We start from the raw sequence: 22,519 nt of genomic DNA on the forward strand, positions 1-22,519 counted from the left end.
GGTCTCTCGAGCAACTTGGAATGAGAGAATTTAGTTGGCTGTGGTGTAGGCGCTACTTGCGGGGAGGACAGGACAACTTGCTCATCTTTTTACCTCTTCTGGAATTGCTTTTCGATGGTAGAAACGTGTGGCATAAAGTTTATATGTTTTTAAAATATATATATGTGTATGTGTACATACACATGGACATATATACACGCTATATATATATGTATACATATAATTTTTTCTTTTAATTGCTGCTTGGCAAATAGTGCACATTTTAAATGAGAATGATGTTATTAAAACCACTCTAAAGACTTTCACATTAGAAATTCTGGCCCAGTTGGGAATTTGTGTTATTGATGGTAAATATAGATTGTTTGTATTAATTGTCAGGTAAGTTGCTTCTTAAGAGTTGCAATACCACAAATGATGGAAAAGCTGAAGTTTCAGCTTGTGCTGATGTAAGTTAATCACAGGTGTGGAATCTTGAGGCTTGCAATGAAAAGACTGCTAATACACTCAACTTCAGGCATGTTTTATTGTATAGAATTAATCTATAAAAAATGAATCCTGGTGGAAAGCTATGTGTTCTGATTAATAGCAACCCAAATCAAGAGGCTATAATTCCATTAGTGGACTGAATGCTTAATGACACGTGAGGAGATGAAAAGTATAGAAAATGTCTCTGCTTTGTGGTTACTCATATAAAATTACTTGAGTAAGAATCCTGAGATTTAAGTATCCATAGATAAGGTAGTCTTGATAATAGCGCTTGCTCTGCAAACAGCCCTATCCTCACCCTCCCACTTCACATCACCACCACCACCCCATAGCATCATTGGAACCAAAAAGAAGATTCCAGAAGGGTTTGCCCTAATTCTAGGCAAGGCTGGCTTTGGTCCTGACTCTGCATTTGCCACATCCTTCCGGCTTTTGCATCTACCCTTTTGTCTCATCCCCGCCATACATCTTTTCTTAGAGCCCATCCCATTTTATTTTCTGCCAGTTACCATCAGTCTGAGCTTGGTGGTGATTTGCAGATTCACAGTCCTCTCATCTGATAGGTAGGTAGTGTCTGCTTGTTTTATAGCTGGGGACTGGGGCTCAGACAGTAATGTGCTCAAGATCCCAGAGCCTGGGAAGTGACAGAGCTAGGTTCAGTTCCCAAGCTGTGTGATTCCAATGTTTCGGCTCTTTCCACAAAATGAATCGGGAGACAGCGTATGCCCATGCAGTTAGCAGGCACTGCACAGCATACACGCAAGGTCTAAGTTATATAGAAAAAGGCGTAAGAGCTTTAAGAGTGATTTTTTAAAATAACAGTTTTATTGACTTAGTTCATATACCAAAACATTCACTCTTTTGTGATGTACAATTCAGTGGCTTTTAGTGTTCAGAGTTGTGCAACTGTCAACACTATCTAATATTAGAACATATTCATCATCCCCCAAAAGAAACCACCAGCATGTAAGACTGATTTTGAAGCTAAGATCATTGAAGTAGAAGTTGAAGTTTGGGCTCCCAATCGTCCTGTGAACTAAGTGAGAGTAGAAGCCAAGTTCCTGGACCAACCCCCTGGTTGACACCAGTTTTTGTTGACAGAATCCTCTAGAACAGTAACTTCTCAATCTTTTGTTTTTTAAACCTCTGTTCAATTTTGATAAACTAAGAGATCTCAAATTCTTCTGCCCGTTTGTAATGAGAAAGCAACCAGATTAAAAAAAATGTTTTTTTAATTCAAATTTTTTTATTGACCTATAGTTGATTTACAGTGTAGTGCCAATCTCTGCTGTATAGCAAAGTGACTCAGTTACACACATATAGACATTCTTTTCCATTATGGTTTATCACAGGATATTGAATGTAGTTCCCGTGTGGTATACCTTGTTGTTTATCCATTCTAAATGTAATAGTTTGCATCTACCAACCCCAAATTCCCAATCCATCCCTCCCCCTCCCCCTTCCCTCTTGGCAACCACAAGTCTGTTCTCTATGTCTGTGAGTCTGTTTCTGTTTTGTAGATAGGTTCATTTGTGCCATATTTTAGGTTCCACATGTAAGTGATATCCTATGGTATTTGTCTTTCTGACTTCACTCAGTATGATAATCTCTAGTTGCATCCATGTTGCTGCAAATGGCATTATTTCATTCTCTTTTATGTAAAAATTTTCTGAACATTTATTTATGGTTTTGATTTTCAAAATATGTCTGCCACCCCCCTTATTTTGATTGGATAATCATCTGCGTCTCAGGGCTTCTAGATCACCTTCATCGCAGGTTTGCTTGAACACATTAAATGAATCAATACATCATGATTTGAAATGACTCATGCCTTAAGCAATTTTATGTGTAAACTTCAAGTGATCCCGGGCAGCCAGTGCTAATAACAGGCAAGCTTGTTCTCGGCATCTTCCTTCTCTTTTCCGTAGCATTCAGCTTTGGCCATGGGCTCCTTTCTCTTACCTTCTTTATGCTTACTGAGTTCAGTTGCATTATATAGCAATTCATGTATTTATTCTTTTCTTCCCACTGTGCGGTATAAAAAGGTTGAGGTTGGGGAAATGGGTTGGCTGGGGAGAACCATTAAGAAGGTAGCATTGTCATGGGAAGAAGGACTCATCTTTTTCCCACTCTGGCCCCCAGCACCTTGACTGAAGACATCTGGAGGGAGGCCAGTGAGTGAGAGCCTAGCTTTGGGAATTGTGTGGAGGCCTGGCTCCACATGACCACCTTGGGAATAATTTTCTCGGAAAAAAAATTAACATTATTCTTGTAAGATGAATCATTTCCCTTCTTACATTTTATTGACATCTTAATTTCCAGTAACGTTACAGGGTTAGCATGGTATTTGAGTGTAGCTCTCAAGCTATTTTTCTGTATATATGTAATTTAGAAAAAGATTATGGTCTAAACTGTTGGAGTAGGGAATACTTCCTTGTTTTCATATGTAAGTCAGTAGGAAGCTATGGTTTAGTGTATACGTTTAGTTTACGTACTGTCTTTTTGTATGAAATAAACACTTTAGTTCTCTCTTAGTCTCTTTAACCTAGGATCTGGGGGAGTTGTTTTGCTTTGAATGAAAAGCCATGACAACCCTAAACGTGTATTCTGGTAGGCCTACCTCCTTTTTTCCATTAGCATAATTATTTCTCAATTTTTACTGTTCATATTTCCCTTAGAGTGTTCCTCTTCTGCTTTGAATCCATTATCAGGGTTCACCCATTCATTCATAAACATTTATTAAGGACCTTTTGTTTATAAGACTATCCCTGATGATTCAGAAATGAAAAAATACTACTTATCTTTGAGGAATTCACAGGCTCATTAGGCAGTGAAATAAAAAAAAAAAATTGAAGTGCACTTTTTAGGTGCCGTGATAACAACAGATGAGGGTGCATGTATCTTAGACAGGGTGTGGTTGGTCGTGGGGGCTTCAGGGAAGATTTCCATAGGGAGGTGATTCTTGAGCTGATCCTGAAGTATACGAATTGACAGACAGAAAAAACATTTCAGGCGGACAAGTACAAAGGCAGAAGGCGAACAAGAAGGAGGCGTCCTCAGGGAGCTGTAAGGTGCAGTTAGGGTCAGAGTGCCTGGGGAGTGGTAACTGGATGAGGTGGGAGAAGTCTCAGGCCAGGTCCTAGAAATCAGGAATTTGCACATGCTCAGAAGAGCCATTGTTGGCACTGTTGGCAGGTTCTTAGAAGAAATCACTGAGAAAGAGTTGGAGTGCTGCTGGTGTGAGACAGGAAGGGCTGGGTGGTTCCACTGCATGAGATAGGACATAAACGAAGGTTAGCAGCTTTGGGTGGTGGGTGATGTAGACATGCTGACTTGAGTTTCGTTAATCCAGATTCCTTGTCTTGGGAACTGGACATATTCCCATACCCCTTGAGAGACTGGCCGTGATAGACACCGCCTCCCTCCCCGCACCCCGCCACTGTTATTCTGCACCCTTTTGTGCATTTTCTTACTCAGTTATTCTTCAGTTGGCAAACAAATTATTGGTAGGCAAATTAAATTAAAAGCAAACCTCGGTGAGTTAAGAACTAAATTGCTAAATTAAATGAAAAATGTTATTATTTTTTAATGAGCGGGTTGGTTCGCATTTCAATACAGGAGTAGATTGGAAAACCATCTTTAATTAAAGAGGTAGCCTTTCCTGTTAGCATAATTCTTACGGAATCCTGCTAGCAATTGTAAAAGAAATATCTAAACAGAGAATCTTTTAGGTAGGAGGAAACTTAGCAACTTGGGCCACCACTCTCAATTTCTAGGTAGGAAAAATGGATGCCGGAGAACACAGGTGACTTACCAGTGTCACACAGCTATGGTGCAGGGGTGTGTCTAGCTCATTAATGTAATGTTTTCTCCACTGTGCCCGATGACCCCCTGCAATAGTCCTATCGAGATGATAGAGCAGGCTTTGAAGAAACCTAATGTTCAAGGCTGCTCGGGGAGTGATAGACCCAGAGTCCCCTGGATTCCTGACTTTAATCTTATTTTAAATTAATCTCATCATTGTTCTTCAGTCAGCAAGTATTTGTTGATTGTCTAGTATTGAAGGGATGGTACCCAATTATTATAAAGCTAAACAGTAAATAAGCTATTTTCCTCTTCAAGAAGCTTGCATGTTAGTTTTTCAGATAACTCACTGCAGGTCTGGCAACTGCTTGTAAAATGCATAGCTTGTCTGACATAATTATGGGTATTAGTACACACACGTAGCACACGACAAGAAAACACAGCCATACAAGATATTGTTCACTCTTAATTTTTTTAAACTTTACTGGATCTTTTTCTGTTTGTTACCTTGTTCTGTCCGCAAGACAGAACGGGGGGCAAGCGGTTTCCTGCCTAGCCTTGGAAGTGCCTATGGGTAAATGAAAATTAAACCAAACAATTAGAAAAAGAATGTTGATTGCCTTTTTTTAAAAATTCTCATTGAATCTTAAGTAGGGAGAATGATCTGGTGAAAATTTTATTTAGGTTGGTAATTGACATAAATACTTGCAAGAGGGCATTGGAAGAATGGTTTTTAAAAGCATTAGTTCTCTGTTCTTTATTTTGGTGCCCCTCTTTTGTAATAACCCCCTTCAGTGTTTCTGGAAATTTCTGTAGATATGGTTCTGAAAAACTTAACCTTAATGTGTAGTAGTTGTTTGGTGAATACATGTACTAGGAAAACTTACAGCCATTCTAAAATGAAGACTGCTTTTATGAAATAGTAACTTCTATAATTCTTTATATGTTTTTTTTTTGTGTGTGTGTGGTAAGTGGGCCTCTCACCATCGTGGCCTCTCCCGTTGCGGAGCACAGGCTCCGGACGCGCAGGCTCAGTGGCCATGGCTCACGGGCCCAGCCGCTCTGCGGCATGTGGGATCTTCCCAGACCGGGGCACGAACCCGTGTCCCCTGCATCGGCAGGCGGACTCTCAACCACTGCACCACCAGGGAAGCCCCATTGGATTTCTTTATCGAGCTACCAGCTGCTCTACAAGGCCTGCAGAAAGGCTTGCCATGCAGCTGGTAACATCAGCTGACCAGAAATGCTGTGTTTCCTTCCCAAAATGGTTAACAAAAGTCACCTTTGGGCCTTGTGTGGGGAAAGAAATAAGGAAAGAAAAGGAGAGAGCAGGAATGGAGAAGGAAGAGAGAGAACAAGTGAATTACATGGGCTACGTGTGAGCGAGGGTGTGTGTGTGTGTTTCTGTCTTTCTGTCTGTCTCTGTTGAATCTTCTCTTCCCTGAAGTCACACCTCCTATCTGGTGAGGAGTTGACGAAGGTGTTTTCTATTTTAGTCTGTAGCCTTCCCATCTGGTGTCTGGATTTCTTCTAAGGTGCCACCAGTGGAGGAATGAGTATGGGGTATTAGTCTTCCATGTTCTCTCCTTTCAGGCTTCTTTTATAATATTTATTTTTAAATTACTAGTTTTATGAGTCAAAATGGTCAAATTTTGGCAGTTTCCTACGATTCAACCTATTAATTCAACCCTTGTGATTCTCATTCTTCCTCACTGTTTCCTCTTCTTTACACCTGCTCCTTAAATATTAAATTTTTATTAATAGCTATCATCTATTACCACCCACCGCATGCCGCGTACTTCACATATGGCCACTCTGCAAGGGCGTCCTGATGCCCATTTTGCCTGGGAGAGACGGCAGCTCAGTTGGCCCAAGACTACCTGTGTAGTGACTGACAGGGCTGGGATTCAGCCCAGGACTCTGTGGTTCAAGTCTGGAACCCTCTTGCTGCTACTCTATCCCACTGCCTTTGTTTCCTTGAGTTTTATTATGATCCTCATGCTTTATATTTCTGGCACAAATAAATAAGCCTTTAAAAGGCTGGACAGAGAAATGGGATTTTGATAGGGTTCCAAACCACTTTGGATGAGGATGTTTGAAGTTATAATTTATAAGCATGTTATCTTCAGAAATACAGTCTGGTACTTAATTGCACTCACTCCTGTCATGGTCCACAGTAGATGCCTCTCATCTTAGCCAAATTGTAATTTAAATTCTGGAGGAGAAAGGTGCTCTGAAATTTGGACCTTAAATCCATCCCAGGGGCCAAAGCATTAGGAAATCTTGCTTTCTTCCTGTCTCCGCTTTGGTTGGTCTTCTTCCTAGGCTTTGAGACAGACCTTAATCTTTTCCTTGAAACATCCTGGAGACTTGGTTCATCCTCATGCTTGCCTCCTCTCCCCAACTCTTTTTCTGGTGTTGGATTCCTACTCAGCATCTAAATATACACCTGAAGAGAATAGTGCTTTCATGGTAGAATTCCTTCCCAGGATTTCTTGGGAAATTTATATTTTTCCAAATCCCCAGAAAAATCCGTTAAGAAAAAAGGTAAATGGGAAAAAGTGTTGACATTCTCCTGTGAGAATTAAAACAATCAACACAGAGACATAAGTACATGAAAGGAATCCACTGATGTCAAGTTGAAAGCTAGCCTACGGAACTGAAGGATAAGATTGACATTTCCCAGAGCCAGGTCAGGATAGGAGCGCAGAGGAGAGAATTGGTCATGATTGCTTGTAGCTGTTGCTATGTTATAAGTGGTATTCATGGCCCTGTCTGCTGCTACTGGTGAGTCATCCTTGCAAATAAAATAAATATAAATTTATATGCACAGCGTGTTGTTTACAAATCCTGTGAGTGGTATTCCAAGAAATACGTTTCCAAAGCAAAATAAGCCTTTAAGATGGCAGTTTCAACATGTGATTCTGTGTCGTGCTGTTAACCTGCATTTGGATCTGCGAGGAAGGTTATTTCAGGGATCAACAAACCTTTTCTCTAAAGGGCCAGATCATAAATATTTTAGGCTTTGCAAGCCATATGGACTCTGTCACAACTATCAACTCTGCTGTTTCGTGTGAAAGCAGCCACAGACTATACGTGAAATGAACAAGTGGGGCTGTGTTCCAGTAAAACTTTTATTTACCAAAACAAACTGAGGGCTGGATTTGGCTTGCTATTGGAATGCTATTAATGCTCCAATAATGCTCACTGACATTCTCTAGCATTTGAACATTTGTTACAGACTACGATTCTTTGGAAATACTATTAAGTTTATTTCTTATTTATTTAACCTTTCTTTTAGATATCCATAATAATGAGTAAAGGGTGTTTGGAAGTGTTTGTTGAATAACTTATCACTTGGGGAATTCTGGGGAACTTCCTGGACATTCCCATTTCTCATTCCCAAATCCCAAAGCATAATGTCTACAGGGAATTGGAAAATTTCTGGAGAACGAGATTTGCCGTATCCTTGTGCTCCTCTCTGCTTCCTGATTCAATCAGCATTTATCTTTCCTCAACTTATGTGGCTCTCCTTGTTCTTTGAGCTCTGTGGTGTCCCCCAAGCTTGTCTAGGGTGTGTGACCTATTGTTTTCCCCACTGGGAGATTGGGAATCTTGGGAACTGGTTGATATCTCTGTTGCCTTTTTTCAGAATTACTGATAGATAATACCCAGTATTATCTTGCCCACGTATTCAGGTATCTGGAGTAGATTATTCTTCAAGGATCCTTGACGTTTATATGCTTGGTTGTAGCGTTGTTATTTTAGAGCCAGAACAAGAGGACATTTGTAGTATCATGTGGATGATTTGTGTTATTGTTTGGGATTGGTATACTTTATGCTTTTCTACCATGCTGCTTTAGCACTTTTATTATTTTAAGAGGTAGAAAACAGTAAAGGGGCCTAAGAATATTTACTACAAGAATTCATTTCAGTTCTTACAAATAGTCAAGATACAGTTTAACTTACAGGCAATTAAGAACACAGATTTTGGACTCAGCATAACTTGAGTTGATTTGTTTTACCACATATTTCAAAAGCGTGATCTTGGGACAGTTTTACTTAACCTCTCTATCACTGGTTTCTTATCTTTCAAGTAGGAATACTAATACCTTCCTCTCCATTTTTGTGGTGTTAGGATTAAATCAGATAATGCAATTGTGTGGTTAGCACAGTTCTAGAACTAAATGATAATTGGCATTATTACTGACTCTTAAAGATGGGAGATATTAACCTTGTTTTGTGGCAGAGGAAACTGAAACACACGGGTTAAATGATTTGTATAAGATCACATTTATTAGGTTAGAAAACTGGGTTTGGCTCTTTCCTAAGTCCATGTTCTTGCTACCATACGCTGCTTAAAGTAATTTCAGTTAACAGTAATTCTATATCAAAGATACACACACCATGGTTTATGAGGCTGGGTGGATAGACGGGGAAGGTATGAGATGATGTCTTTTGTCTTTTTTTAAATTGAGGCATAATTGACATATAACATTATGTTAGTTTCAGGTATACATTGCAGTGATTCGATACTTGTGTATATTGCAAAATGATCACCACAGTAAGTCTCATTAACATCCATCACCATACAAGGGATGATGTCTTGAAAGAGCAAGGATTTGTAGTATTTGAAAGCCACAGTTTCTAGAAGCCAAGGATATAGTTATAATTAAAAAGTTGAGAAAACTTGCCCCGATTTCCCTGTCGCTTAGCTGCTGTATTGACTGCCAAGAACATGTTAGATTTTAAGTACCTTTTATGCTTGCCTGTTATCAGTCCCATCATATCACCATGACTTTTAAGAAACTATGCATGTTATCTTAATTGGATGAAAGAAAAATGTACTACTATGTTAAGCCTGCCACTGGAGTTAGAATGTTTTTTGTATTTCTCCTTTCCCCCTTCCTCACTCCCACCCTCCACCACTTCACAGGAATGTGCCTCTAACCTTTATGGGTCAGATTTTCACGTGGCATGGTTAGTTGCCAATAATTAAACCTCCATAGCTAAACAAATAAATTGGCCAAGGTTTCGGAGAAACTCAGCTCAATGAAAGTTTTGTGACAAGTTGCTGCAGTTTGCTGTATGCACATGGTCTCTGACTTACGATGGTTTGACTTAACAATTTTTCAGTGTTAAGATGGTGCGAAAGTGATACGCATTCAGTAGAAAGTGTACTTTGAATTGTGAATTTTGATCTTTTCCCGGGCCAACGACATGAGACATGCAGTACGACCCTCTCTTATGAGGCAGGGCAGCGGCGGCTCCTACTCAGTCACGTGAGCACGAGGGTAAACAATTGATACACTTAGAGGCATTCTGTTCTTCACTTTCTGTACAGTATTCAGTAAAGTACATGAGGTATTCAACACTTTATTATAAAATAGGCTTTGTGTTAGGTGAATTTGCCCAACCGTAGGCTGATGTAAGTGTTGAGCAAGTTTAAATTAGGCTGGGCTCAACTATGAGGATTGGTAGGTAAGAAATAGTGAATGCATTTTCAACTTACAATGGGTTTATTGGAATGTAACCACATTGTAAGTCGAAGGATATCTGTATAGATATTTATTTTATCTTACTGATTTTTTTTTTTCTTTGCTGTACGTGGGCCTCTCACTGTTGTGGCCCCTCCCGTTGCGGAGCACAGGCTCCGGACACGCAGGCTCAGTGGCCATGGCTCATGGGCCTAGCCACTCCGTGGCATGTGGGATCTTCCCCGACTGGGGCACGAACCCATGTCCCCTGCATCGGCAGGCGGACTCTCAACCACTGCGCCACCAGGGAAGCCCTACACCACAGTTTTGACTTCAATCCATGGGTTATTTGACAGGCTGATAATTTTAAGACAAATATTCAACTATGCTTAATTTGAAGACTTGATTTTTATCCAGTAACTCTTGAGCACCAACTGTATGCGAGTCGAAGAAGAAGAAAATGTGATCCTCGCCTATTTTTTGTTTGTTTTGAGACAAACCCAGTTCAAGGAAGAGGATTAAGTACCAGCTCATACAGAATTGAGTCCTATAGAATATTAATACAAGAGGAATTAGAATGGAAAGATCTGGAAAACGTGAGAATCATTAGGGAAGGCTGAGCGAGGCAGGAGAACCTGAGCACGTTCTTGAAGGAATTCTCTGAGAGAGCTGGGAAGTTGGAAGGGAAATTAGAAGTACTTCTGTAATTAAAAAAAAAAAATCTCTGATTTTTAAAAAGAATCAGAAAAATACGCACCAGTATTTCCTTCTTTTCTTGCTTATCTAAAGCTCCTCTCCGAATAGTACCTGTAACTTGAAGACGTGGCCGGCCCTAGGCAGAGCGGCCGCCAAGGCCCCTTTGCACTCGCCCCTTCTAAATTGCAGTTGGTCTTCGGCAGGTGGGGAGGCACCTTCCGCGTGAATCTGCCAAACTCCCCTGTCCCGGCATCTAGGAAAACACCAGGATTTCCACGGTTTGCTCTGAAACTCAAGGGTTGTGGGTGCCGCTTAGCTGAAGAGTTTGTTTTTAAGGATGTCCACTCTAGAAATGGCTTTTTACTCTTTAACTTCACTAAATGATTGCTGGAAATGTCAAGCTTCTGGTTGACCTTTCTACGGGGGGATATTTTTATCTGTCTTATTTTAGTGTCTTATTTTTTGTGTGTCTGATTTTTACATTCGCGATTCTCTTTTCAAATTGATTCTGAGGCTCAATTTAAACTGAAGCGAGGCAAGTTTTGATATTATTTGTAAAGCATTTCCCTTGAATTTCAAGGTTGATGTGAATTTTTTTTTAATTGTGTGATTTTACTTCCAAATAATTATTGAGGAGTGCTGTATTTTGGATTTCTTTTCTGCTTTGATTTATTTACATGAAAGTTTTCTTGGCAAGGTGTCCCTTGAGGTTAAAAAATAAAAAGGTGCTCTTTTCCAAAAGGAGTACGTTTTTCAGTGTTTTGTGTTGCTCAGCTATTTGAATGGGAAAGTTTGGTTCTAATAAAAATTTCCTCTTCCTTTGACAAATGTTGATGTTTTTAAAGTCTTCCTAAAGGAAAAAGGAGCTTGGGTGGCTTTTTGTTTTTTTTGATAGTTATCTAGAGCCCCCTTCCTTTCCTCTGTGTGATCCTAACCCCACCATTGTTTTATGGGTCTTTGAACTAGATCTGTCTACAGCTGAGAGTGGTGGTTGAAAATGGACCCAAACCAGGTTATTTTGGGGTGGATACACGAGAAACTGGTTACTGTGGTACATGGGGTGTCTCTAGGAGCAGCCAGGGGTCTGGAGAGAGACTTTCATTCTATACTTGTGGACGGTTTGAACTTTGTTTTTCCCAGGTACATATCATAGTTGATATATGCAAAGCCTTTGTTTTTTTGTTTGTTTTTGTAATGGCTAGAGTACGTGGTATATGGACTTTAAAGGAGCTTGATTTTGAAGTTTACCAACTGCAGGTTCCACTGGGTTTTGTGTCATTTAGAAAAATATTTAAGATCGGTACGGACCTATGACCTCAACTTACCGCGTGTCTGTTTTCCAACCCTTTCCATCCTTGCTGCAATTGTAAATCGGCCTTGGTTTTGTGGTCTCAATTGAAAGGCTTGTCAAGTGTGCACTTCCTTTAGCCTGCACATTCACAACTACAGACTTTTCTTCTGCTTAGCTGGTTTTCTTTCTTCTTCCCCTCCACAGCCCCGAGCCGCTTGTGAGCGTCACATTGCCAGCGCGAGAGCTACTGGAGAATTCTCATTATTCCAGGAGACTCTGGGAGCGCCTCTCCCACCTCCAAGGCTCCAGGAGCAAGTGAGCGGAGCTCTGAGGAAGAGCCACTGCTGGAAGGACTGCGGGAGGAGATGCCCCGGAGCCGGCCCTAAGGTAGCCAAGCCAGCTTTTTACCTAGGAGCTCTCAGTGGCCTTGCCGGGGCCAGCAGCAGAGACATTTCAACAGATCACCTCTTTTACTGTTCCTTGGCAGAGATCAAATTGACACGGTCAATTCTTAGCCACGATGATCATATCGTTGTTTTGTATGAATCCAACATAAGAGAGATAGGACCAAACCCAATGGTTCTTGATTTTTGCATTACCTTGAATGTAGGCTTTTTTTGGTGGAGTTGCTCAGTTATCTTTGAACTCTGGCCAAGTTGTTCAAACACCACCACGATTTCCCTACGTATAAAGTGCTTCTGCCATTCTTTTCACCTTATAGGACCACTTTCTAAAATTTTTCTTTCCTTCTAAAGAGGCTACGTTTTAGAGCAGTTTTAGGTTCACGGCAAACCTGAGCAGAAAATACAGAGAGTTCTCATAGGCGCCCCTGTCCCCCACACACCCAGCCTTCCCCAGACTCTGTCTCCCCAGCAGAGTGGTCCATTTACTGTAGTAGTTGATCCGCACTAACACGTCATTATCACCCAGAGCCCACGATTTACATTAGGATCTGCCCTTGTGCATTCTGTGGGTCTGGACACATGTATAGTAATATGCATCCCCCATTATAGTACCCTACAGAAGAGTTTTACCGCCCTAAAAATCCTGTGCTCTATTAGTCCCTGCCCCCTACCCACTCCTTGGCCACCACTGATCTTTTTATTGTCTCCATACTTTTACCTTTCCCGGAACTACATTTTCATAATATGCTTCCTTGGAGTACTTTGAAATCTCTGTAAAGAGGTCTTGCTCTCAGGATGAAATGCTATTAAGGTTGTGTTAAGCTACGGGGGTAACACAAATACCAACTTTAGAATAGTCTGTAAGATGTTTCTATGAGGGGAGGCCTGAAGTGCTAACTGTATGTGGGAGTGTCTCTGAGTTAAAAGTCGGGATTGCCTGGATATGGTTTGAAACTTGTACATAGAGACAGAAGCATGAGGTCTCTGTGGCCTCTTTAGGTTCAGAACTTTGGGGGAAGGTCTCTAGTAGCTGTCAAGTGCTCTCTCTTTTTTTTTGCGATACGCGGACCTCTCACTGCTGTGGTCTCTCCCGTTGCGGAGCACAGGCTCCGGATGTGCAGGCTCAGCGGCCATGGCTCACGGGCCCAGCCGCTCCGCGGCATGTGGGATCCTCCCGGACCGGGGCACGAACCCACGTCCCCTGCATCGGCAGGCGGACTCTCAACCACTGCGCCACCAGGGAAGCCCAAGTGCTCTCTTTTTTAAGGAAAGTCTAATTTATTATTTTCAAAAATTTTATTCTTTTATGTAAAAGCTTATTTTTGATTATTTAATTTCAAGTAGTACAAAACAGTCTAAAGATAAAATTTTCTCCCTTCCTTTTCTCTTTTACCCACAGGTAATAATTTGGAACACACAATTTTTCACGTACACACTTTTCATAGACACACAAATTACGTGTATTAATTATGTTTAAAAATGGATGGAACGTGGCTACACATTTGGTTCTACAACTTGCTTTTTCCTTTCACTTGATATGCTTTGGATATTTTCCCTTTTAAGCAGAATCTCAATATAAGTAATGACTTCTTAGTGTTCCTTATATGGCTGTAACATAATAACAATCAGTCCTCAAGTGATGGGGTTAGCCTACAATTTAAAGGGGGATATGGGGGGGGTGGAGACCTTTCACATTAGGGAAAAGACAAAAGCCGTGACTGTTGACTTTGAACTCTTAGTCACTGAGGATGTGAGTTTTTATTTTCCAAGGCAGATGATGCACAGCTTTGGGCTGTTGCCGAGGTGTCACTTATGTCAGGTTTTTATCTTCTGGTTGCCTGGAAGGAACATCCTTGGCACTAGGCTGTGTTCATGTATTAGCGTAGTTGTTAGTTCTGGCTACCATCCTTGGAGCACTATGAGATATTTTCATGCCCATTTAAGGTGGCATGAGGTTCAATGAGTTCTAAGAGAAAGTAATGAATAACAGGGGTGGAATTAAGAGACTGACTTTATTTTGCACATATATTTATTTGAGGGAGGAGGAGGAGATGATGGTGTTAGTTAATTGCTAACCCTGTGATTCTTAATTATGAAACAGGGTTAAAATTGTTCAGCTCAATAGCTTCCTAGCGTGGTTGACAGCGAGAATCACCAGACAAGTTTTTAGATATCTGGGGCCGATATGAATATTTGTATTGTTATTATTTTATAAAATATTTATTTCTAGGAAGGTAATAATATAATCAATGTTTATAAGGTTTAAAAGGTACAAAAAGAGTGAGAAATAAGTCTCCCTCCTCCCTCTCTCCCAGTTACCCTTCCTGGAGACAACCATTGTTACCAATTTCTTATATATTCTTTCAGAGATTTCAGGCATATACCAGCAATAATCTAAAGATTATTGCAATTTCTTTCTTTTTTTTTTTTAACCCAAGTGAAAAAGCATTCCACTTAGAGATGGGCTGGAATTTATTTAACCAGTACTATATTGATGACCATATAGATCATTTCCAGTTTTATTATCATAAACAAGGCTTTAGGGGATAACCTTGTACATATATCATTTTAAACATGTTTGTGAACGTATCTATAGGATCCATTTCTAATAGTGGAATTGCTGGGTCAAAGATAGGCACATTTTAATTTTGGTAGAAATACTGCCAAATTGCTCTGTTCATAGAGCTTGCAAAGTTTTAGATTCCACCAGCAATGGATGAAAACTCTGCTTCCTCATACCCTTGCCAATCACAGTATAATTGTCAAACTGATCATTTCTTCTCTGCCAAATCTATAGGTGAAAAATGACAGTTTAATGGAGCTTTAATTTGCATTTTTTCTTATTTTGATTGACATTGAGCATCTTTTCATAAGTTTAAAGGCCATTTGTATTTCCTGTTCTGTTCCCTCTATGTTAGTGTCCTTTGTCTATTTTCCTATTGGGTTATTGATCTTTTTATTATCAGTTCACAGGAGCTCCTATGCATTAACAGGTTAGCACCGCCCCCCCTTCTCTCCTTGTGATATGTGATATTTTACTTGGTAATTTGTGTAAAAATAATTATTTTGCAGTGTGGATTATTTAAAATTTTGTATACTTAAATTTACCAATTCATTCAACAAATATTTATTGAATGCCTCTTATGCATTAAGCACTTATTCTAGGCAGTAGGTTATACAATAGTGAAGAAAATAGATCCCAGTTCTTGCTCCATGGAGCTTACGTCCTAGTGAAAGAGACAGTAGATAAAAGACGTTTAAAAATATTAGTTATAGAGGGAATTCCCTGATGGTCCAGTGGTTAGGATTCGGCGCTGTCACTGCCGGGGCCCGGGTTCAATCCCTGGTCGGGGAACTGAGATCCCACAAGCCATGCGGCAACCCCCCCACCCCCTGCCCACCGGCTCCCACCGCCTCCCCATAATATTTATAGAGATAAATATATATTTAGCCTTTTTGTGGCTTCAGGACTTTGTAATACAGTTAAAAGACCTTTTCCATTCTTAGAGTTAAAAACTTATCTTTCCTTGTAGTGTCTTGTGGTTCTTTTTTTAGGCTTAAATCTTTGATCCATCTGGAATGTTAGGTATGAATCCAACTTAATTTTTCTCTGGGTGCTCTATTAATTAGGGTAAGGCTGAGTTGCTGCAACCAAGGGACTGAAATATGCTATGGTTCAAAGAACAGAGGAGTTGACTTTTTTCTTCACTTTACAGTTCCAGTGTGAGCAAAGCAAGTCAGCAGAACTGCCCGTATCCGCTGGTCGTTGAGAGTCAGGTTCCTTCTGTCCTGTGGCTCTAGGAATTGTCACTGTACTTATCTGCATGGTCATAGCTGGGTTGCTACCATAGCTGGGTTCCCTCCATGTGAAGGACGAAGGAGAAAGTTCAGGGCAAGTGATCACATGTCACTTCCTGCTTCCATTGGTGAGAACATAGTCTTGTGGGCACACCTGGCTGTGAGGGAGTGTGGGGAATGCAGTCCGTGCTGGTCAGCATGTGGCCAAGAAGAAGTGAAGAAGGAATTTTAGTGGAAAGTAAGCAGTCTCTGTCCCATTGGCTAGTCATTCCAATTTTACTGAATAGTCCCAAATTTTCCCTTTTGATTTCTTTTGTATTATAAATTCCCATGTACATTGTGGTCTATTTCTGGGATATCCATTTAGTTTAATTGAGCTCTTTGCCTGTGTGTGTAGTAGGATCACACTGTTTTTCTTAAACTCTTGGAGCTTAATACTTTTTTTTTCTTTTGTAGGGGTAATTCCTGAATTACTGAATTTTACTGAATTTTATTGAATTTTCATATTTATTTTAAGTTCCCTTTTACAGAACTTTAAAGTTTCATGTTACAGAATTTTCATATTTATTTGTGTGTGTGTGGTTTGTAAAAAAATATATGAACTTTAAAATTATCATATGTAGTCACCACTCCCTCCCTGCTAAGAAGCAAACCTGTTAGTATGATTATTGGGATTGTGTTAAATGTCTAGATAAGTTTTGTGAGGGAGGTTTCACAATTTTATGGTGTTAATTTTTCTTATTTGGTGATAACGTTGCACAGTGTTTGGGAAACATTGATCTGGACTCTCCAGTCTTTTGATATCCTTGACCCATGAAATTTATGTAATTGGAGTGGGAGAGAGGAAGGACCAACTTATCATAAGATGCTGTGTTACTTTTTTAGTTTAATACTTGATTTCTGATAATGACTAGGTAAGTGAAGCCTATTTCTCTATTAAAAATTAATGAACTTGTAACTTGAAAAAACAATTTTCCTGTCTGAAGGTAAAAAACAGTTGACATTTCAGGAGGTTATTATATAAACTTATTTGTAACACAAACCTGGTTTTTTGCATATATGTATGATATGCAGTGCTGTTACTTCCTCTGAGTGTGTGTGTGTGTGTTAGTCTGCATCTTTTTTTGAACAACACACATTCCTCTTCAGTCTTCTCCTTTTTACCTTTTTATTATAAAGTGAAACACAGATATCACACAAAGTATACATAGCTTAGTTAATTTTACAAGGTAAATGTCTTTTGTGACCACCACACAGGTCAAGAGAGTATTAGCGGCCTCCCTAGAGCCCCTTGGCATGTCCCATGACTGTCATGGTCCCTCTCTCTCTCCAGAGGTAACCACTCTCCTGACTTCTATAGTAATTGCTTCGTTGCCTTTCTGTATGGTCTTATCACCTGCCTGTGCATGTCTAGCCACTGTAGTTTAGTCTTGCACACCTTTTTACGTCTTTGAAGTCTAAAGCTCAGGTTCCCCCTCCAGCCCTTTCCTTTTCTTACAGTTTATCTGTCGAAGAACTCAGCCACTTGACCTCTAATTTCCAACTGGCTGGATTTGGTGATTGCATCCTCATGGTTCAGTTCAACTTGTTCTCTTTCTTTTAGTGGGAAATGGTAGTTTAACCCCACAGTCTGGGTATCCGGAATGCTCACTGCTACTGGGTAGGTCATCGTTTCTAGGCCTTTTTAGTGGACAGAGGAAATATGTATGTATAAAATACTCAGTGAGTTCATACTGTTGCTTCCAATTCAAATTCAGTTTATATGGTTCTTACTTAACCTTAGCTGAATTACATCTCTAACTCCCTTATTCCACGCAGAAAATTTAGGTTCTCCAGAACAGCAGGGAACAATAGTATTTGAATAGGCCATAGTTAGGCATCTGCTGTCTTCCACACATTACACACAGTGTTCTCCACACCACCACAATCCCAACACCGCACCACGAGTGATGATAACTGAAAGGCGAGAAAAACAGTTCTCTTTTTGTGTGCTTATCCCCATTCTCCTCGCAATTTTCAGGGGGAGGAGTGGGGGATGTTTATAGTTGTTGAAAACTGGGCAAATTTAAACACTGATTAGCTTTTAGATGATATTTGGAGGAGGAATACTTTTAATTTTGTTACATGAGATGTTGGTTTTATAGTTATGTTTAGAATAAGTCCTTATCTGTTAAAGAATTTGTGGGTGAAATGATGTGAGTTCTGGGATTCTCATTAAAATACATCAGGAAGAAAATGGGCAGAATAGAGGAAATAAGATTTCTTATTTTTGGAACTGAGTGGTAGGATGTGGCTTATTTTTGAAACTGGGAGGTCAAAAATAGGGTTTATTATCCTTTTTCTCAATGTAACTTGAAATGCCTGTTATGCAAAATTTTTTAAAATTAATCTTATAAACAGTGAAAAGACAAGGGCCTACGATAGGGAAGGAAGGTGATAAGGAAGGAATATTCAGGGAAGTGGAAAAATGAGTAAAGAATCCTAACCTGGTGGTTCCGTTTGGCTCAGTGGCCTTGAAGCTGGGTAACATCTTGAATGAGAAGAAGGGAGGGCTGAGATGTGAGGCCTCAAGGGAAACCAGCGTTTAAGATACGAGTGGCAGAAGAGGAAACTCCCATCCAAGGAAACTGAGCAGATCCAACCCATAAAAGTAAAGATAGCAGAGAGATGGCGCCTCTGAATCCCAGCTAGGGAAGAACCAGGGAATGGACCAGTTGATGCCACCCTCAGCGTTCTCAGCATCACCCAAATTGCCGGGGGACTGGGGGATTCCTAGGCCTCAGGTCAATCAAATACAGATCTCGGTGGGTGAGGCTTCAGAGTCTGACTTCTGAGGAAGCTCCCCGGTGAATCTGAAGGATAAGGTAAGGTTACAAAGAGTTAGAACCTTAGCCAGAGGCATTTTGGTGATGGACCGGGTGGAGAGGGGAGATGTGGAAGGAGCTTTGTGTAGTGCTCTTTCTAGAAAGTTTTCTGCGAGGGTATGAAGAGGGTAGATATGGGAGGACTTGGGGCCGAGGGAGGTGGTGGTTGCTGAAATAGTTGTTGCTTATAATAATGTAAGAGAGGTTTGCCTGTAAATGTGGAGGATGTGAATGGTTCCTTATGCAGGATGATGACTGAGTGGTCAGGCCAAGCATGAGGTTAGGCGCCCCCCCTCACCCCCCACCCCAGTACCAGATAGGTTATTTTTATTTTTATTTATTTATTTTTTTTTGTGGTACGCGGGCCTCTCACTGCTGTGGCCTCTCCCGTTGCGGAGCACAGGCTCCGGACGCGCAGGCTCAGCGGCCATGGCCCACGGGCCCAGCCCCTCTGCGGCATGTGGGATCTTCCTGGACCGGGGCACGAACCCGTGTCTGCTGGATCGGCAGGTGGACTCTCAACCACTGCGCCACCAGGGAAGCCCGATAGGTTATTTTTTTGCCAAGCACGTGAGTTTCGATGGTTCGGGGGAAAGCTTGAAAATGGTCATCATGAATTAGATGTTCTTTCTATTTGTTAATGTTTTGAATTACACATTAAAGGAGAGGTACTCAAGTCTTTGCATAGGGACCTCTGCTTCTCAAGTTCTGATTGGGCCTTTGGGCCCCTCCCCGAGGAAGAAGGAAGGAGTGGGGTTTTTACGGCTGACGTTGGCCCTGTTTTCTTATTCAGCACTCCTGCTCTTCTTCACATTCTGTTTTCTCTTTTTTGGTTTCCTTTTCTTCGTGTTCAGGTGACACTCTTATACGCGTAGAACCTCCGAGAGGGGTTGCCTGGTACAGGGTGGTGCTTTCCAGTTATTTGCTTTGGGACTGACTGTTGGAGGGATCCCTACATTTTCTGGATTTCCTAATGTCTGACTTCGAAGGTTGTGGGGAGAGGACTGAGGTGAGTACCCTGTTCCTCCTGTTTTTCTCTGCCTCCATGTCTTTGTTCTTCATAATAGGTTGGATTCATCATTTCTACCCTGTAGACTTTCTACCCCTGTGTACTTGGGAGCATCTTCTGTCTCCTAGATTTCGTTTCTTTCTCCCCACTTAGTAGAGTGCATTTATTTTTACTTTTAACATGCCATTAATTTCTAATTTAGGTCAATTGAGCATTTTGATTTTTTTTAAAAAATAAATTTATTGATCTTATTTATTTATATTTTTGGCTGTGTTGGGTCTTCGTTGCTGCGTGCGGGCTTTCTCTAGTTGTGGCGAGCGGGGACTACTCTTCATTGCGGTGCGCAGGCTTCTCACCGCGGTGGCTTCTCTTGTTGCGGAGCACGGGTTCTAGGCACGCAGGCTTCAGTAGTTGTGGCACGCGGGCTTAGCTGCTCCGCGGCATGTGGGATCTTCCCGGACCAGGACTTGAACCCGTGTCCCCTGCATTGGCAGGCGGATACTTAACTACCGCGCCACCAGGGAAGTCCGAGCGTTTTGGTTTGAGTGGGTGGTTTTTTGGTTATGAAAGTTTTCTGGTCTCTTTCTGTGTGGTATCAGAGCCTCTCCCTGTCTTATTTCCCCTCCTCTTTGTTTTCTGTTGTGGTTACTTCGATGCTAACTTGTTCCACTTGTACACTGACCCTGTGTACACGGCTCGTTTTCTTTCTCATGATCATATTTATACTTTTGATGGATATATTTAAATGAACAGCTGTGCATTTGTTGAGTCATACCACAATTATCTGATTCTGCCTTAGCTGCTCCAGGGGCAAAAGCATATTTCAAGCTAAGTTGTGAGAGAATTCCGTTAATCACATTCTAACTGGGGGAGGGGAGAGGAGAAAGACCACTAAGAAAAGTCTTTTGAAAGATGAATGTTAATTAGTTGTTCAGTTATTTTAGAATAGATTGATTTGGTTGCTATTTAAGGTGTCACCTGAAGAAACTTTATAACGATGTAAATAACTGTAAAGGTTTAATGATATCAGACAGGCTAAATTCTCTGGAATTGTTGATGTGGGGATAAACTTAGTAGCTGGTTTATTTAAATAGATAAGCGGTCTTTAAAAGAGTTTCTTTCTGTAAAGACTGGTGTTCTTGACTCAGCATTCCTTGAATTCATTGGCTAAATATTTTGTTTTAAGCTTCCTGAACAGATAACATTACAGAAAACGTTACAACTTTCTTTTTCTTCAAATCTATTAATTGCTAATTATAACCTCTGATTGAGTCTTTGGCTTCCATCAGCCAGATCTATTTTTCTCTTGACACTTCCTCATGGTTTTCTGAAGGTTATTAATAGGCATGGAAGCATGGCTTTCCAAATAGCGTCAATAACTGTTAGGAGACTAGTGGGGGGCAGAGTGGGGGGAGATGATATGTCAATTCCTGACTCGTAGGAGGTGTATTTTCAAGCTACAGAAGCTGTCTCAGAGGTCACTGGGGATGGCTCTGGGCAGATCAGCTGGTGTCTGCAACTAGAGATCCAAGCAGTCCTATCCAAATGGGATACTGTCCACCAGGGAGTTGTCTGCTCTACCCAGAGTCTGCCAGCCGTCTTTTTGTTTGGCTGCTTCTCTTGGATGACACCCTTGAAAACTGAAATCCAGGTTACAAATGATATCTTTTAATTTATCTCCAGTACCTGGTTGCAGCTATATTACATTGAGGATGAAGAGCAGCCCTCTCCCCCAGTCATTTCCTGGCCAGCCTGTAAAACATTCCTTAAACCTCCCTCTCCTCTCCCCACCCAAACCAAAGTGTAACGTAGACTAAGATGTTAGAATTAATGTGTTTTAATTTCCATTGAGTGCCTCGTATGTGCCAGGATGGCGATGTAGCCATGATCCAGGCAGAGTCCTCACTCTCACGCTGCTTAAATTTTGGTGTGTGGAGTAAGGACGGATGGGAGAGGGAGAGACATAATAAAGACCAATAAACTAATACATAAATGACAGATGTCACGCAGCGTTAAGTGCTGTGAAGAAGATGGCAGGGCGCTGTGGGCTGAGTGTGGGGAGGTCTGAGGCAGGAATGGGCTTGAGTGTGTGTGGGGTACGGAGGAGAAGGGGTCTGGTCAGGCTGGTGTATAAAGGGTGGTTTTTCTCACCTCCACAGAAATCTGCTCTAGTGCTTCCCATTTTAAAAAGAGAGAGAGAGAAATAGACCTCCTTGGTGCTGATGTCTTTTTTATTTAATTTCCCCCGACCCTTCAAATTATTACGCGTTGGTCACGTTAGCCTTAGAATTGGGACAGTTGTGTCAGATGGCAGTGCCTGAGATACCATTTGTCTGGTAACAGGAGGGATAGGAAGGGTCTGAACTCTTAGGCTAAAGGGGAAACTGCAGGCAGTGAGAAATGCCGCAGAGGGCCGAGAAGGCATCTAACTGAGGGCTTTGGGAGGAGGTGGGATTTTAGATGGACTTCACAGTTACTCATCTAAGAGTTTCACTGGTGGAGTTGGGGGTGAGGGTAGGGGGAATAATAGGGTCCTTTCTACCGGTAGGTTAAAAAAAATACATAAATAAAATAAAAGAAAGTCCCAGTTTGTAAACTGGAGGGAGAGGAGCCCTGAGCTGCCTAAGAGAATAGAACAAAACAGCTGGGAGATGATGGGTACTATCAGTTGAAACAAAGCGGAGAGCCGT

The 22,519-nt window shown here is 41.1% G+C and overlaps 1 protein-coding gene and 1 non-coding gene across 4 annotated transcripts in view; both read left to right on the forward strand.

The window, feature by feature from the left end:
- The window catches only part of ACVR1 (activin A receptor type 1), a 125,237-nt gene that overhangs the window by 37,946 nt on the left and 64,772 nt on the right, over window positions 1–22,519 (forward strand). For 2 of the 3 annotated variants that reach the window (XM_073807696.1, XM_033860166.2), the window contains exon 2: window positions 11,959–12,141. The exons of the other annotated variant lie outside the window; for it this stretch is intronic. The gene's annotated coding sequence lies outside the window, so the exon portion shown is untranslated. The remainder of the gene's footprint in view (window positions 1–11,958; window positions 12,142–22,519) is intronic. 3 annotated transcript variants of the gene reach the window in all.
- Window positions 15,442–15,513, forward strand: TRNAD-GUC (transfer RNA aspartic acid (anticodon GUC)). The gene has a single exon. It is a non-coding gene; the product is annotated as a tRNA-Asp (tRNA).

The sequence above is a fragment of the Tursiops truncatus genome, chromosome 7 (assembly GCF_011762595.2).
Source record: "Tursiops truncatus isolate mTurTru1 chromosome 7, mTurTru1.mat.Y, whole genome shotgun sequence".
Classification (NCBI taxonomy): Eukaryota; Metazoa; Chordata; class Mammalia; order Artiodactyla; family Delphinidae; genus Tursiops; species Tursiops truncatus.